Genomic DNA, 25,236 nt, shown 5'->3' with positions numbered 1-25,236 from the left:
AGAGAGAGAGGAGGTAGGGAGGCAAAGAGGGGTGCACATGGAGAGATGTCCACATACTTGGGGAATGCTTTGGGGTGTAGAACTGATGAGACTTGCAAGTGCCTTGGATGTGGGAGATGACAGAGGATCAAGCTGACTCCTGAGTTCTTACCTTGAGAAGCTCCAGATGCCCCTGAAAATCGGACACTAGGCCATATCCAAATGAAAACAAGAGATTTTAAAATCTCCTTTGCAGTTTTCCTAAGCGGTCTCTTAGGCTGGGGGCACAGGGCCCCCAAGACATCTGTGCCTCCCACTCTCCCATCTGTTGCCTGAGGAGAGAACACAGAGCCCCGTGGGGAAGTGGGGTGAGGCCAGAGGGCTCATCTGTCGGCAGCTGCCACGTGCCCAGGGCTGCGGCTCATCACTGCTGCCTTTGGCAGGGGGCTTTATTGGCATCTGACCAAGCTTGGGAAGGCCGGGGGGGGGGTTAATTTTGCCCTTCAGGCAGGCATTACGCCTGGCATCTAGGCAAGAGTGTGGAGTATGTCGAGGGCGCTCTGATGTCCAGCTGAGTGGAGGCACCTGAGGCTTGCCGGATAGGTCTTGCCGGGCTGTCAGTGGCACAGGCTGCCCCACTGCTGGCTGGCGGCACAGTTGGCTCGAAGAAACCGGACAAGCCCACGGCAGCCATTTGTCTGGGTGGGGCTGCAGAGAGCCACAGCCGAGGTGTTCCCTGAGGACTTGGGGCCTGCTCTGAGCTCAGTTTCCCCTTCACCCTAGAGGGTGAAGCTCCAACACATTGTAGCTCCAAACCTTTAAAGGAGAATGATTTGAGAACTGATGAAAATATTGATAAAGATGCTGAGAGGCTGGGACTGGGTGGAGCTGGGGTGTTCTGTCTGCATGTGCTGTGTGTTCCTTCACACTGTTGGGCCTACACTTTGGTGGTGCTTTGAATGTGGGACTGAGCAATCACCATAGTTGTGCCTGGGTCTGTTTCCTCCGAATGTCTCTTCTCTCATCTTAAAACAAACAAAAAATATGAACAAAATATCTGCGGTAAGAAGACACGCTTCCCAGCCTCTCAGCATCTTTATCAATATTTTCATTAGCTCTCAAATCATTCTCCTTTAAAGGTTTGGAGCAAACATTTAGAAAAAATCAAAGTTTGGAGCAAGATTTAGGAAAATCAAACAACTCAGATGTCCCACAACTTCGCAGTCTCATTGTCCAGGGTTAGCTTCAGATAACAAAACATTCTTCTAGAAAAGTTCCATGCCTAAACAAGCACATATATTTATTATATATTTCTCTCTATAAAAACTTTTTAAGATGTATCAGCAAAATTTAAGGCTCTCTGCGTTTTGCTTTGTTTTGCACATAACTTTGGGCTTGACATTTACATAAACACACACAGAGATACATACACATATAAAATTTTACCAGTGACTGACTAGTACTCCATCCAATATATGGATCAAAACTCACCTAGATAGTCCCCTAGAATGTATGCTAGGCTATTTTCAGTTATTTCATACTGTAAGAATCAACTCAATGAACACACAAAGTATAATTATTGCTAAGGCAAAATGAGCCAAGATTTCATTCTCACCTGGTGGAGGGGAGGTGCCATTTCTTTGCCTCTGCTTACATGCAGCCACCTTAGATTAAGTCCCAGTACGTCACGGACCAGACATCCTGAGCAGGCTTGCAGCTGCAACAAGAGGTGGAGTTAGCAGCCGTGCTTGACTTACAACATGAGGGCAGGTGGGATGGTCTCCCGCTTTTCCAGTATTGACTTGCACCCAGGGGCTTGGAGGGGATGCAGGGAAGAGACACATGAAGAGATACTTGGAAAAGAAACTGAGAAGAAGCATATGGCTGAGAGAAATGTGGGAAGGCCGTTTTGGGCAGAGACAATGACAATTGTTATTTTGATTTGTACTTTGATTCTGATTTTTTACTTCTCAGTAATAAGGTATGAATTATAAAATAGATATGTTTGAGGTTGCAAAGTCAACCTCAGTCTCAGGATGATTGCACCTGCCTCCTGCCTCTACTGGAAAGACTGCTTGCTGGGGAGGGGGGCAGGGAGGGGCATGGCCACTGTCCTTAGCTACCTTGTCTGTGGGCTTGTTTGTTCTTGTCCAGTCTTTGATCAAGTGGCTTTGGCAAGTCTAGTGAGAATCCTTGCTAGTGCACCTGTGCTGGTGGAGTGTCTCTTCTTGAGGGCCTGAGTTTTCACTGTCTTCCCCTCTCTCCCAGACGGGTAAGAACAAAGCCAATATAACAGCCTCCCGGCTCTTTCTCTTCCTCTCCTTCTGTCAGAGGTCTTGGTGTGATTGGGGGGGTGGGAAGGGTGTAGCGAACTGATGATGGTCACTAGGAGGCAGATGCCATATGCCCGGCTCTGTCACATAGCTTCTGGGGTTTGCTTCCTTCTTAAAGAGGTTATTTCTACCCAGGGGCAGAGTGTGTGTGCTCCTGAAGGATTAGTAATCTGTAGTTGGCAAAAGTGATGTCAAGATTTCAAACTTGCTGCTGAGTTTGTCTAGTTTGTCTTGACTATCTTAAACTCTCTCAAAAACAAATTAAGGGACCAGTGAGCTTTCTGGTGCTTGTTGAATGGGACATGGGTGGAAAAAAGTTGAAAAGTACCAGAGGGAAAATCTCCTAGGTAAGTATTATGGATTGAATTACCCCCCTCAAAAACGATATGTGAAAGTTCGAGCCTTCTGAGTGTGAACTGGAAATGGAGTCACGGCAGGTTAGTTCGTAATGTCAAGGTAGCATCACGCTAGACTGGGGCCTCAGCCAGACGGCTCCGCTGAGTAAGAAGAGGCCACGGGAAGAGCGAGACCAGGAAAAAGGCGCGTGAGAAGCTCCTTTGCCAACACCTTGATGCTGGATGTCAAGCCTCCAGAATTTCCAGACAACGAATGTCTGATGTTTTAGGTCACCTGCTTGGTGGCAGAGTTAGGGAACTCAAAAGTGGACACTTCGGAATCCTTTTCCCCTCCTACCCTCCCTCCCTCCCTTCTTTCATTCTGCCCATTTCACTCTTTCATAGCATTGACCGGCAGGAACAGAGGCCGGAGCAGATGAGCTCTGGGCTGCTTCTCTGCTTCACAGAGGCTCACTTGTCACACCTGAAATCTGGTTCTTTGTGGCACCGGCCTCCCTGCCCAGGGAGAAGCAACTCACAGCTCTCCTGTGAGTGTGGAACTGGAACCCGCGGGTTCTGGGTTAAATGTTAACTTTATGAATCAAAAGCCTGGAGAGGAGTCATCTGTAGAACTGTAGGGACCTTGCAGGTTGTGAAGCCGTGGTCAGGGTTCTGTGTTCCCCACAAAAGAGACTGGCTACGGCTCTGGCTAAAGACTCTGGCTACTAGATTAATTGGAGAAGGGTCATGGGAAACCTGAAACTTAGCCCACGCAGGAATGAAATGAGGTGGGGGTAGGTGGGGGTCCAGCAGGACCTCAGGCCCTTGGGTGCGAGTCTTCACCAGTACAGACTCTCCATACGGCCACAGTCACCATCAAAAATCATTTCTAGGGCCCTCCCTGGTGGTGCAGGCGGGTTAAAGCGCAGCACCAAGAAGCTAAAGCCACTTCCGCATGAGTTCGATTCCCGCCGGCCCGGAGGTGACCACATGGCGTGGCAGACCTCTCCTGACCCGCCCGCTGCTCCCCTCAGCAGTGTACTTCGTCGATCTGCCTGTTCTGTTCCCCGCTCTGTCTCTGGTGAAGCCTCTCGCCGCCCCTGAGCCTCTGGCCTGTACCCCAGTTCTGTATGCACAAATAAATAAATCTTTAAAAAAAATCATTTCTAACTGATCTAGAGTCTATTTACTTCTTCAAAATTCGGAAACAGTGGCAGGAGCCTTGGATTACTGCTCTGGGGACATCCCCACACTCACGCAGCCTGGAGTTGGGAAAAGACTACCTGGCCCCACTGATTCATCTGAGGCGATGAGTTTATCTCCCAAAGCTTTGGATATCTCCCACATAGGAAAGGCCTCAGAGGCAGACAGCCGTTCCAGCCTCATTGCAGGATCTCGTGAGCAAGTGTGGGGGCCCAACCCCTCCCAGCTCTGGGCTCTATTCAAATTTCTTGCAAATAGCTGCTTTTTGACCATCCCTTGGGGGAAGAGTTTTGGACACAGACTCAAGGCCACTGGGTAGGGAATTTGAGATTCTGTGCTCTCATGCATGATGTAGTTTCTACAAGGTGGAGCACTTTCTCAAGTGCTCCAGGCAGGGGCATCTGTTGGTCCTGGTGACCCCATCCTGTGGGAAACCCAGAGGAGGACTTCCAGGGAAGAACCCCTCTAATTTAGGGCAAAAGGGTCTCTAGGCCTCTTTAGGCAGGGGTGCGTGGTTGTGATGTGGTCCGTGGCCTATGGGACTGCATTGCTTCCACCGAGCGAGAGGAAAGAGCCCCCATTTGGGGGACCTGTGTTACTCATAAAATTTTTCAATTCAGCTTCTACCTCAGCTCCACCCTGTGTTACCGTTTCAGGATTGTGAAACTCCAGTGAGGCTGCTGTGTTTGGGGCTGTCTGAGCCTGTGGGAGGAGGAAGTTGGGGCACGTCTGGCTTAGCCCATCTCTTCCCTTATGTTTTCCTTCAGGTCTGTTTACGTGACTTCCTGCTTGTGTGTCCTTTTCCTTACATGGATCTGGCTGTTCTGTTTTTGAGTCTCTGGGCAGGGACCAGAGTCGGACAACTATAGTCAATCAGAGGTCTGTCTGCCCCCCTGAGCTGGTAATCGCTGCTTACCTACCTGCCCAAACGCTCGTCTCTTCCAGAAGAATGAGTGTTCATGAGTGCTGTGTCCGTACCCTGGAGGGAGGGGTCAGGTGGAGAGTGGAGGAGAGCTCTTTTGGGCCTTAGAAATGGAGAGATTTATTCCATCTCTCAAACGTAAGATATTTTCCCTAGGTTTTCCTTTTTGGGAACATTTATGTGTCAGATTAATTTATGATTAGATCCCAAGCAAAAACAGTTGCTAAGACTAACACCCAATAAAATCCCCATTTACTTTCTTGTCACTCTTCTTCCCCACCTGGCAGGCTGGGCATGCTGGCCTTGGTGTGTTTTCCTGAGTGTTCTGAAACTGGCTTTCTCTGGGTCTCGCCTTGCTGTGAGTTTAGCTCTTTCCACAGCTTCAGTCTCCTACTGATCACATGTCCGCCAGCGTCCACCTTCTTCACAAATGCACGTTTGTTCCCTGCTTTTAATTTATCAACTAGTCACGACACTTGGTAGACATAAGCTTGGGTTCTGCAGCTATGAGGCTCTGAGGAACACTGGCTGTTTTTCCTCATAGGGAAGAGACCCCAGAGGCAAGGAATTTCACTGGCAGCGCCTCTTCCAGACACCCAGTAAGCCGGTTCTTAGACTCACCGCCATGGAAGGTCAGAATTGAAAGGAACTTAGAATCAGCTGGTCTAAACTCCTCCTCTCACAGATGAGAAAACTGAGAGAGAAGTGAGTTGCCTGAGATTGTACTTCAAACAAGGTCTTAATACCTGTTTTTATGCCAAACAGCCCCGGAGGACTGGGTCATCCTGTGCTCTGGTGTGTGGGGGTGGGGGCGTCTCACTGGGTATTCCCCAGGGAAGGAGGGGCCTCTCACAGGGACCTGGACTTGCTTCAGGCTGAACTCTTCCTCTCAACTAGCCAAGCTCCAGTTGTCAATTAGTTATTTGTTTCTGTTTTTGTATCATTCTTGTTTTTACTTCATGCTGCTACTATTTTGTGGGATACTTTCTTGCCAGTTACCTGAGGTCTTTTAATATCATTTTTACAGTTCACTGTGCCTACCCTATGATTTTCTATCTTCCATATATAACACCTCTAACATTCCTTCCTTTCTTTCTTTTTTTTTTTTTTTTAAGATTTATTTATTTATGCATATGGAACTGGGGTACAGGCCAGAGGTGCAGGGGTGGTGAGAGGCTTCACCAGAGACAGAGTGGGGAGGAGAACAGGCCGACTGAGGAAGTACACTGTTGAGGGGAGCAGTGTGCGGGTCAGGAGAGGTCTGCCTCGCCATGTGGTCATCTCCGGGGCAGGCGGGGATCAAACTCATGCGGAAGAGGCTTAAGCTTCTTAGTGCAGTGCTTTAACCCGCTGCGCCACCAGGGAGGGCCCTCTTTCTTTTTTTTTTTAACTTTACCTTTCCAGTGAAAAACCTTCTGAATCTCTGTTGGCTTAGTGAAGTTTTTAGTTTGCATAAGAATGTATTGAATTCTAAGGGGTAAAATAATTTTTCTAAGACAATTTAAAGACTGGCTACTGTCTCATCTTCAAAGACAGGGAGTTCTTCCCACTAAACTTCTGGTTTCTTTGCAGCAAACCTCTTGTTATTGTTTTGCTTTTCTCTGGGAAACCTCTCAGGAATGTTTCCCTTTCAATGAAGTCCAGAAATGTGACACATACTTGTCTTGGTATGTGTTGATTTTTTCCATCTCTGCCTACATTCTCTGGGCCTTTTTAATGGCACGTTGAGTCTTTTCTTGAGTTTGGCAAAATTCCTTCTCTTCTTATTTGATCACATGATTGAGCACATCTTCCTCTCCCTAGAGATGAATAAATGTAGTGTGTGCACTTCTACAAGTGGGTGGAGCTTCTAGGGGAGCAAACAGCTGGGTCACCCCATGCCTGCCTATCAATCCATTGGGAAAATCAAGATGAAATGGATGGATGATCCTGTGGAAGAACCATCTTCAAATTGACAGTAATGTTTTCTAGGATGGGAAGAAGGGTTTTTGAAAATAGGACTGGCTGCAAGAGTTGAGGAGTGTAATCCTATATGATGGTGACCACAATTTTTGCCTGAATGCTGTGGAAACTGGAAAATGGAAGAGTCTCAATTTTCCAGAGAAAGCTTTCCATGAACTGGTATTGGAGAGGGACTGGTTAGATGGTGGGTGTCTCTGCTGTAGGGGTGAGCTGGGGCCATCAGTCTGGGTGCACTGTCCTCTCCACTCTAGCACCCCCTGGCTTCAACCTATGAGTTCGTTGGAGGGCCTAGGAGGACCCAGACATAGCCTACAATCCCGCTCAGTGCCTTGCTACTCCTGCTTGTGACCCTTTCATCCATAGGTGTGTGGACCAGGAGGCCCCGGGAGCCTTGGAGAAGTGTCCTCTCTGCCAGCTGTCAAGCCTCATTGACTAATGAAGACTTCAGATGTGTCTGTCTCTCACCAGCATTAGAAAGTGAGATGTCAACAAAACTCAGGCGGCCTTGCCATTAGATCTCACGTACCCAGGGCTTGTCCTGCATGGAATATGAATGTCCTAAAGAACTGTGGCCTTGGGAGATATGAGAAAGTAGAGGAGTAGGCAAATGCACTGGGCAGCAGAAAGGAAAGATTTTAGTAGGACAGAAAGGAAAGATCCCACGGTGGGATCCATCTGCATCCTCTGGCTTTCCCCTTCTCTCCTGTCACAGTTCCCAGTCATCACCTTTGCTCTCCCGATCCCTGCCCTCGCCACAGGCTTCACCCCCAATTGATTGCTTGCATTTCTAACTTCATCTTGGAGTCTCTTCCTACATGGACTGAATTGTTACAGTGACAAAATCTTTGCTCCCTGGAATCTGTGCTATACTCCTAATCATGCTGAATGCTGGATGCTTTGTTTTAGAACTGGACACAGTGTCATGTGTGCGTGTCTCATGGACACCGGACAGGGCTCCGGTGGATGTCCATGGACGTTTTGATCCCAGCTGTGGTGTTGCCCCTGGTAGCCAGGGTCCCCCTCGCATGGCTTTGCACTTGTGGGAATATGGAGAGTACCAGAGGCCTCTAGACAAGATGGAATTTTCCAGATTAATGTCAAAGGCTACATTTACAGGCTATGACTTAAGTCAAGGAAATGCTTTACTCAATTTATTATGGTTTTTGGCAGGACAAATTAGAAAGCGGAAAACAAATCTGATAATAAACCACCAAGTAACGTCATGTGCAGCCTCCTACAGCTGCGGTACTTTTAACACCTCTTGATAATAGGGTCGCCTAATATTTTTTTTCTTAAAATTCAGGAAGGGGAACTATTATCTTCCTTAAAGAGTCTGTAGGCCCCCTACAACCATGAAAATATGACAGGCGACGTTACCTTCTCCGAGAAAGCACTTGGAAAGAACCCCAGCTTTGCCTGAGGGGGCAGCGAGCTGTCAGACTCCAACTGCAGTGTGGGAGCTGACCACAGCCTTCCCAGGGAGGCCCCAAACAATGACAGAGGTGGGCAGGGGTCCTGGGCCCGGCTCCTTCTGTCCAACTTGGGAAGCCACTAAGGGCAGTTACTCATCAAAGCCCCCCTCAGGCTGGCCAAGACTGACTGGAGCCACACACAGCTGGAAGCTTCTCCTACTGCATCCTCTGGCTTTCCCCTTCCCTCCTGTCACAGTTCCTAGTCATCACCTTTGCTCTCCCGATCCCTGCCCCCACCCCCTGCGCTTACCTTTCACAGACCTCACCCCCAATTAATTGCTTGCATTTCTAACTTCATCTTGGAGTCTCTTCCTGCATGGACTGAATTGTTAGAGTGACAAAATCATTGCTCCCTGGATTTCCTGGAATCTGAGCTATACTCCTAATCAAGCTGGCGTCTCTAAAATATGTATTACAGAACTGCATCACACATGTTTTATGGGATAAGAGACATTTTGCCAAAACTTACATATGAACAAGTTCTGAGAGGCCTTGCAATAAGGAATACTTTTGCTGAACTTCTTTGAATTTGGAACTCCTCTTCCATGGTGCATCTTCCCATGAAACATTATGTTTGAAAACACTTTGGTAAAGGCCAATCTAGGGTGGTAGGCAGGTTTTAAAAAAATATTTACTCTTCTTATTATTATCTACTTTTTATTTATTTATTTATTTATTTAAAGATTTATTTATTTATTCATACAGAACTGGGGTACAGGCCAGAGATGCGGAAGGTGAGAGGATTCACCAGAGACAGAGTGGGGAGCAGAACAGGCAGATTAATGAAGTACACTGCTGAGGGGAGCAGCGGGCGGGTCAGGAGAGGTCTGTCACGCCATGTGGATCTCCTCCAGGGCAGGCGGGAATCGAACTCATGCGGAAGTGGTTTAAGCTTCTTAGTGCTGTGCTTTAGCCCACTGCACCACCAGGGAGGGCCCTATTATCTACTTTTTATAGTGATAAGATGCACTTTAATGGGAGATAATGTCAGTAAAGTGTGTAAAATGTACAACCTTAAGTGTGCAGCTTGATGAATGAGCACATGCACGTAACCACCACTCAAATCAGGATTTCAAATGTTCCCCTCTCACTTCAGAAAATTCTCCTTGGTAGGTAAACATCAGCCACCCCAAACAGATTAAAAATCCATTTTTTAATGACTTTGATTACTTCTTTATTATTTAGGTTTGAAGTTTTTTTTGGCATTTTGTACATGGATGACTTACCAGTTACATATTTCTCTCATCTGTGGTTACCTTTTCATCCTCATGCTGTCTTTTAATGAGTGCAAGTTCTGAATTTCAATGCATTCCAACTTTTTGTATCTAATTTAAGAAATCTTTGTTTAGGACCATAGAGGTATTCTTCCATCTTTTCTTCCAAATGTGTTAGTCCTTTTTTTTTTTTTGGCATTAAGTCTATGACTAATCTTGAATTAATTTTTGTTTATAATGTGAAATCAAAGTTTATGTTTTTCCTCATGGATATTGAACTGCTTTGGCACTATTTATTATAGACTCCTCTCTCCACCCCAACTGCAGCCACCAACTGAGTAACTGCATATACTTTTTTGGACTCTGCATTGGCTAAATGTAGGTTCTTTCACCAATACCACATTCTCTTCATTACTGTATTTTGACATTTGCTTTCCAAAACATTCTTCTGTTTGTTTATGGTGAAAAATATTACATCTAGAATCAGTCAGCTGGACTCAGTTTAGAGGATCCCACTTTGGTTGGAAACATTGAAAGCATCAGTCAGAACCAGACATGGGCCTTCTTCTCTCCACCAGGTCTGACTGGGGCACTGCCCTTGAAGCCACAATGTCTTGGGCCCCAGGAAGGTGGGTGGCTTGCAGATGGTTTTTCTTGTGACTGTGGATGACTTTCAGCACTGCTTTCCTGGCCTTCGAAGCTTTGGCTTCATTACTTTCCATGCCATTTGCATGAAAAGCAAAATAGTCTTGATTGATCTAGTTCCTGTGACTTCCATATAAATCTTAAAATCAGCCTCTTAGCATTCTCTCAAAAAAAAAAACAAAAACCAAACCTGCTGGGATTTTGATTGTGGTTGCATTGGCTCTATGAATCTCTTTAACATCTCAGCAATACTGAACGAAGAAGTTGCTGGGTGGCCTCTGTCCTGCTGCTCACTTGGATCTGGCCATGGCCACTGAATCCAATGGGGCGCTTGAGGTCTGCTAATGGTGGGCGTGATCTGCTGCTAGTGCCCATGTCTAGATAGTGGGGTCCAGTCCTGTGCATGTAGACTGCCCAGCAATGGTTTGATTCTGCATCAGTCCGTTCTCCTTTACTGCAAACAATGTTTCAGGAAACACCTGTGTACATGTGAGTTTGGGCATCTGTGTTATCATTTCTCTAAGTTTTTGTGCCATTCAGTGAAATTTCTGCATCAAGGGTAGTCCTGTCCAATAGAATGTTCTACTTTGACAGAACTCTTCTCATTCCGCATGGTAATGACTTGCCTTGTGTAACATTTAAGCACTGGAAATCTAGCAAAAGCAAATGAGGAAATAAAATGATGATTATTGTTTTAGTATTAATTAACTTACATCTAAACTTAAACCACCATGCATACATAATTAGCAGTGACTATATATCAGCACCTGTGTGAGCAAACACATATTTTATTTATTTATTTAGTCTTAATAAAATTTTATCAAAGAACCCTGTGTTATAAGTTTCAGGTGTGCAACATTGTCAATCAACACCTGTGTATGTGATATTACATTCACCTCTAACAGTTAAGTTCTACCCTTCATCCTACCATGGACACTTTTCACCTGGTTGATACTCCCTCTTCCTCCCTCACTTTTAGTAACCACTGATTTGGGCTTATAGTCTAAAAGCTTATTTTTATTTTACCTACTTAGCTCATTCACTTGTTTACCTTTTTTAAAAAAAGATTTATTTATTTATGCTTATAGAACTGGGGTACAGGCCACAGGTGTGGTGGGTGAGAGGATTCACCAGAGACAGAGTGGGGAGCAGAGAAGGCAGATGTACTGAAATATACTGCTGAGGAGAGCAGCAAGCAGGTCAGGAGAGGTCTGTCATACCATGTGGGTCAGTTCCCTGGCCGGGGACCGAACTCTTGCTGCAGTGGCTTCAGAGAGCTTCATAACGTGGTGCTTTAACCCCTTGTGCCACCAGGGGGAGCCTGTTTACTTTTTTTTTTATGTACCACATATGCATGAAATCATCTGGTATTTGTCTTTCTCCGTCACTTATTTCACTCAGCATAATACCCTAGGTCCATCCGTGTGTTTGCAGATGGTGAGATTCCATCTTTTTTTCATAATATAGTTGAGTAGTCCTCACTGTAAGCACGTGTTTTGTTTTCATCGAAGCAGCTAAAATGTGCTCCAGAGGTCTGCGTGCGTGTGACTTCTCACAAACAGTTTCCCACATCCTCACTAACACCTTTTGATTTTTGCCAAGGGCTGAATAATAACCTCTAACGAATAATAACCTCTAATTGTTAGGTCGGGTTTGTTTTGCTGTTGGTAAAGTGGAGCATACTGTTATGTAACTGTTGCCATTTTCATTTCCCCCTCTGACACATGCTTAATCATAACCTTTGTTTTTATTCCACAGAATTGGCTTTTCCTTGTTGCTTTCTTGGGGACACATGTCCTATCTTTGAGGTATTCATATGATCCGCTTGGACTTGTGGTGGGTCTCTCCTCCTGCCCAGAAGCAGGCCTGGCCCTCCCCGCCTGGCCCCACGGAGTGGGCTTGCAGAGGGCACCCTTGCTTTGGAAGCAGGTCTGTGTGCCTGCCTTCAGGGGAGTCACTCCAGCCTGTATGGCAGAACCCCTGACGGCCTGTTCTCTCCTCCCAGAGCTTTGCTGTAGGGCCTGAGTGACTCATCAGCTTAGCCTAGAGCCGGGCTCCTGACGAATGAACGAAGACGCCTGTGGCCAGTGGTGCCATCCGCAGTGCTATGGGCGTCTGGCCGGACGGTGATGGCAGCTCAGACACACGTACCAGGAGAGCTGGGTGATGACAGGCCCAGCGCTCAGAGATTTCTGCACGGCGGGGACGGATTAGATGACCTCAGAGGACATTTCCAACACCTAGTCCACATTTTTCTTTGCTTTGTCTCAGAGCTATGCTAAGGCCAACTGTGGACTTGGATTTGTGTCTAGATATGAGCTGTGTGACTTTGGGAAGCCCTCTGGGTCTGATTTTCCTGTCTATAACACGAGGACACAAGTCTATGCGTTGTGAACGCCTCAGCTTGCTGAATCAGTGTAAACAATACTGGACAGGCCCTGGCGAGCCCTGGGGTACTGTTCCTGGCCTGGGTCACATGCCAGCATCCTGGCTTGTTCTCCAAGGAGAATTAGTGCAAGCTGGAGGTTCACCTTCCACGTGGACCCTCCTCTTCCTGTTCCCACAAGGGATCCCCCAAGAACTAAATTGCTCTTCTTTTGAGCTTCCGGTTTCTTCACCAGCAATGGCTGAAGCCTCTTCACAACACTGAGATCAATGGCAGAAAGCGAGCAGGCATCTCCCGTCTTCCCAGGTACATAGTGTTCTTGTGGGAAAGGAATAAGTGATTTTGTGTCTTCGAGAACATCCTCAGTTACCTATCTCTGGCAGCTCCGGGGGGATGGACACAAGCAGAGGTCCACCTGTTAGGTCCAGTGTCACAAGTTCCAAAGAACCACAAGGAGCCCGACCGGTAATGCAAACTGTAAGCGGAGTTTATTAAGCCAGCTAGCTGGGGTCAAGCTTCAGGCATGCAAGCAAGACCCCAGACAGGGGAAGACCCCAGATTATATAGCCACTACTTGCGTCATAGCCTGCGCAAAATGGGCCCGAGCCCACATAATTCTAAGAAAAGCATAATTCAAACTGCACACATAGATTATGTTGTCATGTCCCAGGAAGTTCTAATCTGCCAGTAGCCAGTACCCCGTGTGCCTCGCCCGCCCCCGGGTGGCTTCTATAGATTGAGGTCGAGAAACTTTTCTGGTAACTGTCCTTCCTGGTAGAGGTTGGGCGGAGGTAGCAAGTACAGAGGCCTACCGCAGCAACATGGAGGTCCTCTGGCTCACTGAGCTGGGCTCATACTAGCCAACACACCGTGTTATTTTTTCATGCCATATGGATATTTCTTGGAGCAAGGGAATGTCGGCCTTCCTACAGTGCTCACTCACCCCTCCCTCCTTCCAGAGGGCCTGGTTCTCCTTCCTTTGTCCCGGAGCTGATGATAAGATCCCTTTGGGGAATAAACCCTGATGTTAGTGTGGAACATATTCGGCTGATGTCAGGTCTTCTACTCACCATCTGGAGGATGGTAACTTGCCTAATCTCTGTGATCCTCATTCTTAACTTTGAAATGGAGATGTTGATGCCCATGAGCCATAATTTGTTCTGAGAAATCCTTAGCATAAATACTGAGCAAAGCACCTGACACTTGGGAAGTTGTTCATCTTTTTCTTATTATCAATATAATCATCATTGCAGTTTGAATAAAGACAAAAAGGAAACAGATTCACTTTGGTTCTGCAGAAAGCAGAGCAGTGGAATAAGGAAGTCACATCTGAGCAACTATGAGTGAGTGAAACTCTCACTTAAGCCTTGAAAGGCCCAGGCCCAAGGCTACTTTGACCTTGGCAATAGCAGAGGAGGACTGGGTTCCATTTCTCTCCGGGCATCTTCTCATGATGAGCCCAAAAGTGCCTGGAGGTGCCCCTGGAATACCACACCCTCTCCTGATGCTCCCTCTGTCCATCCATAGGATGGCCCACAAAGTTACACCCCACTCTGGATCTGGTTTTCACCCAGTTGCTCAAAACCAAAACTTGAGCTGCATCTGTTTTTGGGTCCTCCCCCAGGACCTCAGCCTCTCCCCCATGACCGCCTTTAGCAACTTGAGTCAGTCCCCCCTCCCCCCACCTTCAGAAACAATAACTTCGCTGGAGGAAATGGGAATCCAGGTAGGAACAGCCCAGTCTTGGGGCACAGTACTGTGTTTTTGGCCAACATTAGGGAAAGAGTTAGAAGGTGGTGATGCCATGACCAGTATTCACCTCACTGGATCTCAGTACATCCAGTATTCACCTCACTGGATCTCAGTACAGAGTGTGTGGATGAATCAACTGAGTGCAGCCAACCTGGAAATTCTCTGTAAGCCCCTCTTAATTTACCTTTTTTTTGACTCAGACTATGGCTGAGATTTTATTTGCTAGAATAAGTTAATTATTGGAAAACTCGTTCTTGAGTTAATAGAAAAGAACTAGTAGTGATTGAATTAAAAACACTTTTATGAGTACAAAACAGTGAGATTGATTAACTTAATTGTCTTGTATTCACTGTTTTAAAGTCATTGAAAGCATACTCTTCTTTTAATTAACCTTCTGGGCTTTCTAACAAAAAGCTCTAAATCAGGCATTTATCAGTGCTTTGCTCATGAACAAACACATCTTGAGTCCCTGCAGGGCAGAGTCCAGACACTACCCAAGCAGGTCCAATTCATCAGAGTGCGGATGCTCTGGGGCCTGTCTGTGCACAGTAATGAGTCTGCCCCCAGAGACCTGTGTATGTTCTGTATTTCCTCCCAGTTGTGAAACTACTGTGATCAGTTTGTGCAGGTACTGAGTGCCAAGGAGGGATGAACTCCGGAAAAGCCCACGGGGGTCTCCCCTTGATAGATCTCACAATCTTATGCTCTGACTTTCAGCCTCATGGCCCAGAAACTGCTGTCAGCCTGTCAACACCAGCTCTGGCTCTTGAGACAGACTCGCAGTCACCAAAGTCGTGATATCTAGACCAGGATGAAACTTGCGCCCTCCAAGGGTCTGCCGACTCTCTCCCTTTAGCCAACCTGTGCAGGAGGCCTAGCAAGTCTAAGCTTGGGAGCAGAACTGAGGCGTGTGTACTTGGAAGTTTAATGGCATTAGTCCAGAGTTGGGAGAGGGGGAAAAAGCTTTTATTATGAAAACTACTTCGTAGGTCCCCATGAAGATGAGGCCATTTGGTTCATTTTATCACCCTGTAGGTGATTGGAGCTGCCTATTGGCAAGTGACATTTTCAAAGAGGGATGTGTTTTTCCTAATCATTAAGATAGTTCTTTACCAAGTAGCTGTGTGTTCTGAGATTGAAGGTGAATATTTCTAAACTCTTGAAAGCAGAGGCAAAAGGGTAATTCTATCTACATCTCAACATGGAAGTATGTTTCACCCAGAGGCTACTGAATCTGTTCTGGGAGGAGTGGCTGGCTTAGAGAGCATCTCTTCACGCCTGCGGTATGTCGCACGCCTGTTTGCTGTTCTTGAGATGAAAAATGATCAAACAAGCAATACAAGCTCTGCAGCCTGGGTCGTTACATTTTTGTTTAATAACATAAACGACTATATCCACGAACCGATATTTTACAGTGAAGAAACTGGCCAGGTTTGGGGAGGAGGGCTTCTCTGGAATAGAGGAAGGGCTAGTAGGAATAGTAGGATTCCAAGTTGAGGAGAAGATTGTCAGGGTTGGGGCTTTATTTTCTGCCAGCAAGGACACGATGTTCCGTGACTCGGGCAGAAGCCTCCCGATAAGCTCCGCGACGGACTTGGTGCTCAGTCGAGGACAGGCTGCCTGCTGCCAGCGCCGCTGGGCCAGGCCTCACAGCCACCCCACCTGCTGCCTCCTGGCTTCTGTTGCCCAACCAGACCCTCTGGGATCTGAAATCCCCGCAGCGAGATGCGTTTTCCTAGCGGCTAGCACATTGAAGTACCGCTGGCTGCTGAAGCAGGCGCGCGCCGCATTCTCGTGCCTTCCCACCACGTAACATTGCTTCTGGTTCATCTCCCAGCCCGGTGAGGAGGTCCCAGTCTGGTGGTCTTCCACACAGTTGTGCAGGGGCCCAGGCCCCTTCCTTCTTGTGGCTCTGCTTTCCTCTAAGTCCTTGGTGTCCCCTGCATTCAGCCCATGGATGGAGAGACGGACACGGAGACTCCTCCGTCTCGTACCCACACACCTCCTGACATGTGGATTCTACCGGTAGACTCCCCTGACGTTGTTGACAGGCCCGCCAGAGGTGAAGCCCGTCCCCCACACATCTGCTCCATGATGGGAGGCACCACAAATTCTTCTTCTTGTCTAGCCTAAACCCTGTCTGGTGTAGCCCCCTTGAAATAATTGAAGAAAGACAGTGAGGATGTGGGGATGATGCCTTCAGCTAAATGCTAGACTTTAGCCCCTATGTCTTGGCAGAGAGACTGGTTTGGACAGCGACATCCCTCCCTCCCTCCCTCCCTCCCTTCCTTTCTTCCACTTTTCGTGAGTGCCTGCTCCAGGCCAGCACCTTGTTCCACGGTGGCCAGGACCAAGGGATAAGGCACAAGTCTGGGCACCAGTAGAAGCCATGTACTAGTGGGGAGCTGGATAATAAACAAAGGTTCAGGGTACATTTATTTGTACAGCGGGACTGTCTCTTTATAGATTTAGTATCCTTTGCTTAACCACCAGGCAACATCTCTGAGAGTCTTCTCAGATATTCTAGTTGAGAGAGCCTGGGCCATACATTTTGCTACAGAAAATCAGTATTTAGCTTCACCCTGAAGAGTCGAGGGCACCGCCTGTCCTCTAGGCTGCAGCCTCCACTCCTCCTAGACCACAGCTGCTTGGGGGTGTTGGACATTCTGTCCTGAGGACGCAGAGGGCAGGGGCACTGTAGGGAGGGGAGGCAGGGGCCGAGGAAAGTGCCGAGGCCCAGCCAGTTCCTCCCAGGCTTGTAAAATTCCAGGGCTGAGTCCAAGATCTCAAAATAGAAGTGGACAGAGAGCAAACTTCCTGGCCGCAGAGGGGCCCTGCAGTGTTAAATGACGTTGTAGTCTGCAGGGTCTGGGAGGGCGTGTGCACGGGGAGGGGGCCAGGCAGAGGGGCCTGAGTGGCTAGAGGTGACCATGACCTTGGGGAAGGACAGTGCCCGGCGCGGTGACCTCAACCACAGGAACAAAAATCGCCTCTCCCTCCAGCGCTGCAGCCGCTTCTTTCTTTAGAAAGAGATACTTTGCTTTCTGTGGTCGCGGGCAAAGAGCAAATGACAGTGTGGCTGTGGAGCTGGGTGACATGTCTGTCCCCTGGGGCAGCGTATTTGTGGACGTGGGCGGGCGTGGATGCTTCGTGCCCAGCGGCTGCCTGCAGAGGAGAAGGCGTGCCTGGCTGGGCACCGCTGTCTCAGAGCGACGCCACCTTTACTCAACTGTCCTTGTTAAAAGGCTCTTAGTTCAGCGTGTGAACACTTTGGACCCCAATAATTAGCCTTTATGTGTTTATGTTTTCTTGCCTAACATGTTAGATTCAGTGAACACTCCTTCTGATGTCTTAATGGTCATGAAGCTATCAGATAAAAAAGAAAAAGACTGGCCTGCAGAAGCAGTTGTGGCTGGGAGACATTAATTTGAGTCAGTTGAGACGGACCAACTCTCCAGATGCCTCTCAGATCTTCCAAACCACTGTGGGAGCTTGGGGGTGCACACTTACACCACCAGCCACCATGCCTCAGTTTCCTCTTGCTAGCGCATGCTGTAAGCATGGACTTGCAACCTTCTGAAGGAATTTCCGCACAGCAGTCCGACAGAATCTCCACTCATGACCCTGAGGTTCGGGAGGTACCTGCTGCCCTGGTTAAGATCTCTCTAGTGCTGCATTCGTTCAAACTCAGCTGCAGGGTCTGCTCTCAGTAGCTAAGAGGTAGCTGAGACCTGGTTCCTTGGGCTGTGTTGGGCCCCAGGGAACCTTTCACACTCTCACGTCCTGGTCCCCTCTATGAGTGCACCTGCCCGGCTCCACAATGGCATCTGTAGCCTCCATGCTCTGGGCTCGAGGCCACCTCCTTAGCGCTGACTGAGGGGATGAGGGTTTGTCTTGGTGGAGCCAATCAGCTCGCAAAGAGACCTGAATCAGGCCTGGGATCTGCTGCCCCCCACCCTGGCTCCCCTGCCTCCCTGAGATGTCTTTTCCCACTGGAAACTAAGTCCTTTTACCCCCTTTTAGCCCCAAACACACCTTTTCAAAGTTAGAGTTGCACCTGCAGCCTACGTTTTTCTAAGTTGACTCAAAGTGGCTGATAAATGCTCAAGGGTTTGGGTAATATGTTCCCTGCTTGCTGCCAGCTTTTGTTCCGACACCACAATAAAAGCTGGTTATTCTCGCTGTCTTGTGTCAAGGAAGCTGCAAGGAGAGAATCCGAGTGAGTTCATGAGCCAACATCTGGCACCAGGCGGGGCAGGGGCCAAGGCCGGCTGCGAGCCGAGCCGGGGGGCCTTGGGCTATTCCCCGCTGCCCCCCCCCTCTGCCAAAGGTCATTCCCCTGGCCCTGTCCTTGGGCACCCAGCGGCATCTCTAAGGGAACCCCTGGTGAAGTCTTCCAAACACCACAGCTCCTCATGGGACACTCAGCCGTGGTCAGGCTGTGTCCTGGCCGGCTGCACACAAACAAGCCCATTTCTGACACTGGTGATGTCAGCATATCATAGGTTTATGTAATTATTATTGTTACTTTGGTCTTGATTTCCTCTTGCCAGACATGATGTCTAAACAGGAAGACCAGCTTTCCTGTTTGGAGATCCGTGACTCCCAGAAGCAGCTAGCTGGTGGAGGCCTCTCCGCCCGCCTCCCCTTGTGGCTTTCAAAGGTTCCTTTCAGTCTTGAAGATGAGTGGGAAGAACCAATAATAGCCCCTGTGAAAGGAAGGAAACCACCGTAGGCCAAGTAAGTGGACGCCGCTGCAGCTGGAGAGACGGGCTGTTCCAGAGATCTCTGCCTCCCAGCCTGCAGCACGGGCCTCCCTGGCATCCTAGGGAGCACTGGTGGGGTTCCCGACCCCCAGCGCCCCTCACGGCCAGAGGGCAGTGGGAGCGAGTGTCCTGCACTCCTGTGGCCTGTCGGTGCCTGTGCCCCATGCGGCATCTGCAGTCAAGCTGTTGACTGTGGGGCTGCTGTGGATTAGGCCTGTGGCCTGGCATCACCTTTTGGGTCCCAGGGAATGTTAGGCTCCTTCCCCTTTATCTCCATACAGGAGTTGCTCATTCATTTTATTTCATTTGGCTTCTCACTTACTGAAGCAGATGTTATATAAAAAACACAGACCACCGAAGTATCTCTGTGAGTATAGGGGTTCTTGTCCAAAGAAGGGTCTTGGCATGGGGCAGAAGATGGCACCAACAGGCAACTCAGCGGGACACCAGGCCAGGGCATGGAAGAGAAGCAGGGTCAAGGAATCTTGGGGCCTGAGGTGGTGCTGGACAGCAAGGTCCAGGCCCAGAGGGTCAGCTTGCATCTGTGGAGGCAGGGTCTGGCCCCCCACTCCAGGGGCTCCTGCCTCCAGGCCCGCGGGAAGGGTGCAGGTAGATTTCCCTCTCTCCTGTGAGTCCTCTTACCCAGGCCATGTCCTCTCTGCCCTCTGGGCCTCCTGCCCTTCTAGGCACACAGGTTGGGGAGCAGAGTCAGGGTGAGGAGGGAGGGAAGAAGAGCCACTTTTCTCCCTATTACAGAGGTCAGAGACCCACCACAGAAACATGAGGTAACATCTGTCACTGCTCTGCTGGGGAGATGAGACACTTCATGATGTGAACATTCGACTCCCTCCTGGCCTTTTTGGTGTGTTTTCTCTCTCCCAGATTACAATCTTGCAATAAAATTGTGATGAGCAGGGAGTGGATCGATACTTACGAGGCCTTTAGCAAAGCCAGGAGTTCTATGCATCAAAGCCAACCCACGACCGGCTTGGGAGCTCCCTGGCCTGGTTGCCGGCTGTGTTTATCCATCAAGGCCTGGGCTGTGCCAAGCTGGGGAAGAGAAACTGAGGGGGCAGGAGTGAGGGCCCCGACAGGCACTGGCCCAGCAAGCCAGCAGCAGAGGTGAGCCGGGGGGGTTGGGGGTCTGGGGGTGGGGAGCGAGGCCCGCATAGGAGAGAGCGCTGTGGGGCTGGGCTGGCTCCTCCAGGCAAAACTAAAGGGTGGACACTTGTGCGGGCAGCTCGGAGCGGGGCTGCCCGTCTGTGCCCTGGACTCCAGCCCTCAGTGACAGGTCAGTGCTGCTTTGTGTGGCCAGCATGTCCAGCACAGAAGCCCCAGCGCGGATGTTCAAAAACTAGGCCTGGACAAGGGTGGCGACTTCTACTGCCTTCTGTTGGTGAAGAAGCCCACGAAGTGGACTGCCAGTCCTGAGTGGGGGGAGGCACGTGTGGACTGAGGGGTGTGGGGAGCAGCTCTCAGAGGCTTCTCTGGAGACTTGCACCTACCAGGCTGCCAGGCCTGTTTCAGGAGCATCCATACCTGCTGTGGTTTAAGCATAGGAGTCTTGAGCTCTCTTCTGAGGCTGTGAGCTTTTGAGTCAACTCAATCCACAAAATCTGAGATACTTAAACCCAGGAGGTCTCCAGGGGCCGAGGCTGGTGGGTGGCCTGGTCCACGCGGCTGCTGGCTCTTGTGACTTCAAACACCCCCTAGAGACAGCGAAAGCTGGTCATCCTGTGGGCAGAGTAGAGAGCAGAGGCACCTTCTGTGATCTTCACAGGTGAGTTTGGACCAGGGGTGAAAGTTCCAGAAGGTAGATTTTATATCAACTTAAGAATGAACCGGGCCCTCCCTGGTGTCGCAGCGGGATAAGGCACAGCACTAAGAAGCTAAAGCCACTTCTGCATGAGTTCGCTCCCCGCCTGCCCCGGAGGTGACCCACATGGCAGTGTGGCAGACCTCTCCTGACCTCCTGCTGCTCCCCTCAGCAGTGTACTTTGACAGCCTCCTTGTTCTGCTCCCCACTTTGTCTCTGGTGAATTCTCTCACCGCCTCTGCACCTGTGGCCTGTACCCCAGTTCTGTATGCACAAATCTTTTTTTTTAAAAAAATGAACCCCTCAAAGACAGGGTAGTCTGACTTCCACAAGGGGGACCCCTTTCCGGAGAAGTGTTCATGCAGAATCTGGATCAGCCCTACTGGGGGAATTAGAGCCCTCCCTGTCCTCACGTGAGACTGGACTCCTAAATTCTCAAGATTCCATGCACCTTTGCCCATCTTTCATTCAAACTGTTCAGTGACATTTTGGGGACAGTCCTGATTCTCATTTTGCTAAGTCCTGATTCTCATTGGTGGAGGGGATAATCCTTAGTTGCTGTTGAGCAGGGAATGGGAGGTTGAGCTTCCCCTATCCCGGCACCAAGTTGGTGACCAAGTAGCATACATATGTATGTGTGGTGTGTGTATGGATGTGGGAGTGCATGCGTGGGGTGTGGCTGTGGTTTGTGTGGTAATGTGGTGTGTGGAAGAGTCACAAGTGTGTATGTGTGGTGTGAGCAGTGTGTGTGTGGTGTGTATGCATTTGGGTGTTGCGGCTCCTGGTGATTATGGAGAAATCACAGAAGGAATGTAGGTGGGGAAATGTGCTGTTTTCCCACCCAGAAGCCTCCATCTGTGAAAAGTTGTGTTTTTGTTTATTTTTGTTTGTGTTTGTGAACTTGAGACTTCCAGAGGTTTTCTCTCCTGTGGCCAGCGTGTTAGTGGGTAGGTGTTGGTGCAGTTTCTAGAGGCCAGGGCGGCTATAGGGAGGGAGGTCTCAGCTTCAGGACCTGGGTGCTGGCCTGGCGTGAATTCCAGCAACCAGGCTCCCAGCGCTGTGTCACTTGTGACGTCAAGTGACAAGGACGCGCTAGATGCCTTTGAAGGTTTCAGAGAGTTGTGGAGCGCCGGAAGATGGCCAGGCCCTGAATTTAAGCTTCAGATTCTTGGTTTCTCTGCCCCAGAAAGGGCTGGAGGCTGCCCTGGACTGACAGCTGAGGGCTGTGGTCCTGCAGCGCCACCTGGGGGCAGTGAGGAGAACGGCTCTAGCCTCAGCATCCCCTCCGTGGCAGGTGTCAGGGGAGGCCCGAGGAAACCCCACAGTTCCTTGGGAGACCCTGGGGATCTGCTCTTCAGGACCTGTTTTTATCAGTAGTCAGGAAAAAAATCCACCCTGAAAAACTGGGCTTCTATTGGGTTGCTTTTCTGGGAACCCTGGAGTGACCAGAGATACCATCTCCCACTCCTCCTGCCTCCTGTATTTTTTTTTTTTTTGTCAGAATAACTGTTCTATTAAGAGGTAACAATTATCCAAAACTCCCTAGAAAACTCAAGTCCAGGTGGTTGTTGGGTCCATCTGTACCATTTGGTAGGTGAGGAAGCAGGCTTGGGAAGCCACAGCCTCCACTTACACCCAGACTTCCTCGCCACCCTGCGCCCTCCACCCCGCTGTGGAGTGGGAGACTGGACACCCACAGAGGCCCACAGGCAGCAGCCAGAATCTGAAGGGGGAGAGGCCAATAGTCGGCCACACAGCGGGCAGAAAGCTACCAGAATGTGGCAGAAGGGGAGCTGCCGGTGAGGCAGGGAGTGATGCCAGATGCCGTGAAAACATTCAGGTGGAAGCCTGGGTCGGAGGCAAGAAGCCCTCACAGAACCCAGAGGTTGCTGCTGGCCATCTCTGTGGAACAAAGTGGGGATGAATACTGCAGTGAGGTTCACATCTAAATCCCACAGTCCAGCCCTCTTATTCAGTGCAGCTCGCCCCCACCCCCATTACCTGGTGCTCCCCCTTACAGGCCCTCGTCACCAGCCCTCAGAGCCAGGCTGCAGGCCTCCCTGCGTTCTGTCTCCAGGCCCCTCTGTGAGCTGTTTCCCCTTCCTGGCATCTGTGATGCGCCCACCAGAGCAGGATGATCCGTGTCCTCCTGCCTGGGGCAGGGGCTGCTGGAGGGTCCTAGTCACACCGCCACCGTAACAGACTGCACTGGGGAGAAGTTTGTATCTCTTGTTCTGGAGGCAGAATCCGAAGAGATCGAGGTGTCTAGGGGTTGTTCTTCTGAGGGCTGGGAGGGTGTGGGCAGGGCTGGTTTTTGTGCAGACCATGAGTGAGAGTCTGTCCTGGGTCCTCTCCTTGGTTCGTCTCCACACATGGTCCTCTCCCTGTCTGCACATGTCTGCTCTTTATAAGGACGCCAGTCATTGGATCAGGGTGCACCATAATAACCTCCTGTAAATGTGTCTTTCTGAGAACCTGCCTGCAAGTAAGGTCACCTTTGAGGAGCCAGCCACTAGGACTTAAACACGGGAATGCTGTGGGGCTGCATCGGCCATAACATATAGTTCTGCTCTGGCAGGCACTGGGCCTCTTTGGCTAAATGGAATATGAAAGCTAAAGGGGATGGGATTCTGAAAAGGAGGCTGCTTGGGAGCTTGGAGACGAGTGAGGGGATGTGGGGGGCACGTGGGTTGTCAGGATGGATGAGGCAGCTGCTGTAACAACAGATACTTGGATGAAGATCAGAGTCATGGGGTACAAAGGACTGGGTGGAAAGGTTTTGCTGTTTGGGATGTGAGAAAAACTTCTCTTTTGTCTCCTCAGAAAATCCTTAGGATTACTTTATTCATCCTTAGATTAGAGTTAGATTTGTGTCAGGAAAGCAATGAGAAGATACCCAGGTGGGCCAAGGTCGGGGTAGCACTGCTGAGGGAGCCTAGGGGAGCCCCAACAAATCTAGCTCCCTCGAAGACCTTCAAGGACCAGCTCATACTCCATGCACACCTAAGCATGCTTCATTCATTTACAGAATTTTAGTCAATAGATAGCCTCTCTGCCGCCACCTCACTGGATGTTAGAATCACCTCTCTAGCTGGTTCTGGAGTGCAGCTTACAATGTCAGAACCTGGCACAGACAGGAGTCAGTTCTGTTTCTTACTCAGTCCTCCCTCGAGGTGCTTAAGGCACCACCCTGTATACAGCAGGTGCTCAACATGTGCTTTTACAGGCGGTAGACCTCTGGAAGGTTGGGCCCATCTTCTGTGCCTCTGTCAGCATCAAAGCAGTGTTGGGTGTGCACACCCAAGGCCTAAGTGGACACTGGACTTCCTTGGTTTGGGGCTGACTCACTCCAAGGCCCTCTTTAGATTTCTGCTTCTCAGAAATGTTGACCATGCCCTGGGGGTTTGGACATTCCTCGAAGAGGTCTGTATTTAACAAGAGCCATGGAGACTGCTCTCTCTGATCTCTTGCCTGGCTCAGGCAAGGAGAGGCTGGGGCTTCTGGCACCCTTGGGTCATCTAAACCAGGGCTCTTCTTTAAGCACCAAAGAAATGGAATTTGCCTGAGGTCTCTGAAACTCTTTTCCCATGCAATCAATTGTGTTTGAAAGGGATGATAACGGTTTCAGGGACAATGTGTGGGAGATGGATGGTAACAGTTCTGAGAATAAGAGAATAACCAGTTCACATCTTCCTCTGAGGTTGAGTTACCCAGGCAGGAGGCTATCAGGCTGTCTGGACCCTGGGCAGGAAGAACTCCGAGCTGGGCCAGGGCCATGCTGTGGCCTGGAGCCAGAGGACATTGCAAAGGCGGGAAGGGCAGTGGGAGAGATGCCTGGTGTGGGGCGGGATAGTCTTTGAGGCTGTTCCAGGAAATCAAGGCTAGAGAGCTTCTGGTTGCCAGTGTTGCAGGGCAACCCCAATGTGAATTGGATTGCCTGGCTGTGTGGGTCCTCGCCCGTGCACTTAAAGGGACTTATAATAAGACTCAACTGCAGGCAACACACAAAACGGGTTTCTTTACAAGAGAAAGGGAAATTAATAGCTCAGGGGAATTGGTTAATGTGTCCTGCCAGTTCGCTGACCTGGAACCCCAATAGCAGGCTGAAAGCCAGCAAAACGCCAAGAGACCTCCAAAGTGCACATGTCTGGTTTTATATCCAACATGGCTACTTAACTCCATCCAACCCTCAGGGCCCAGCAGTCCCTCCCTTGGTGATGATGGGATTTGCAGTTCCCGTGGGGGTGGAGTCCACGAAAACTGTATCTGTAGCATTCATTCAGGATCTCCTTTCCCCTAACACCAGGACGGTGGTATTGCTAGTGGGCTAACAACCAATAAATAGCAAGATTTTAATCTTTTGCTGCAGTGGTGTTTTGGCACTGCTGAGAGCTCTGGCAATGGGGGGGCATGACTTTGGGGTGCCATATTCAAACCAGGTGGTGAGAAGC

The sequence above is a fragment of the Condylura cristata genome, unplaced genomic scaffold (assembly GCF_000260355.1).
Source record: "Condylura cristata isolate star-nosed mole 26May11 unplaced genomic scaffold, ConCri1.0 scaffold00030, whole genome shotgun sequence".
NCBI classification, from domain to species: domain Eukaryota; kingdom Metazoa; phylum Chordata; class Mammalia; order Eulipotyphla; family Talpidae; genus Condylura; species Condylura cristata.
Note: the sequence above shows the minus strand (reverse complement) of the source record.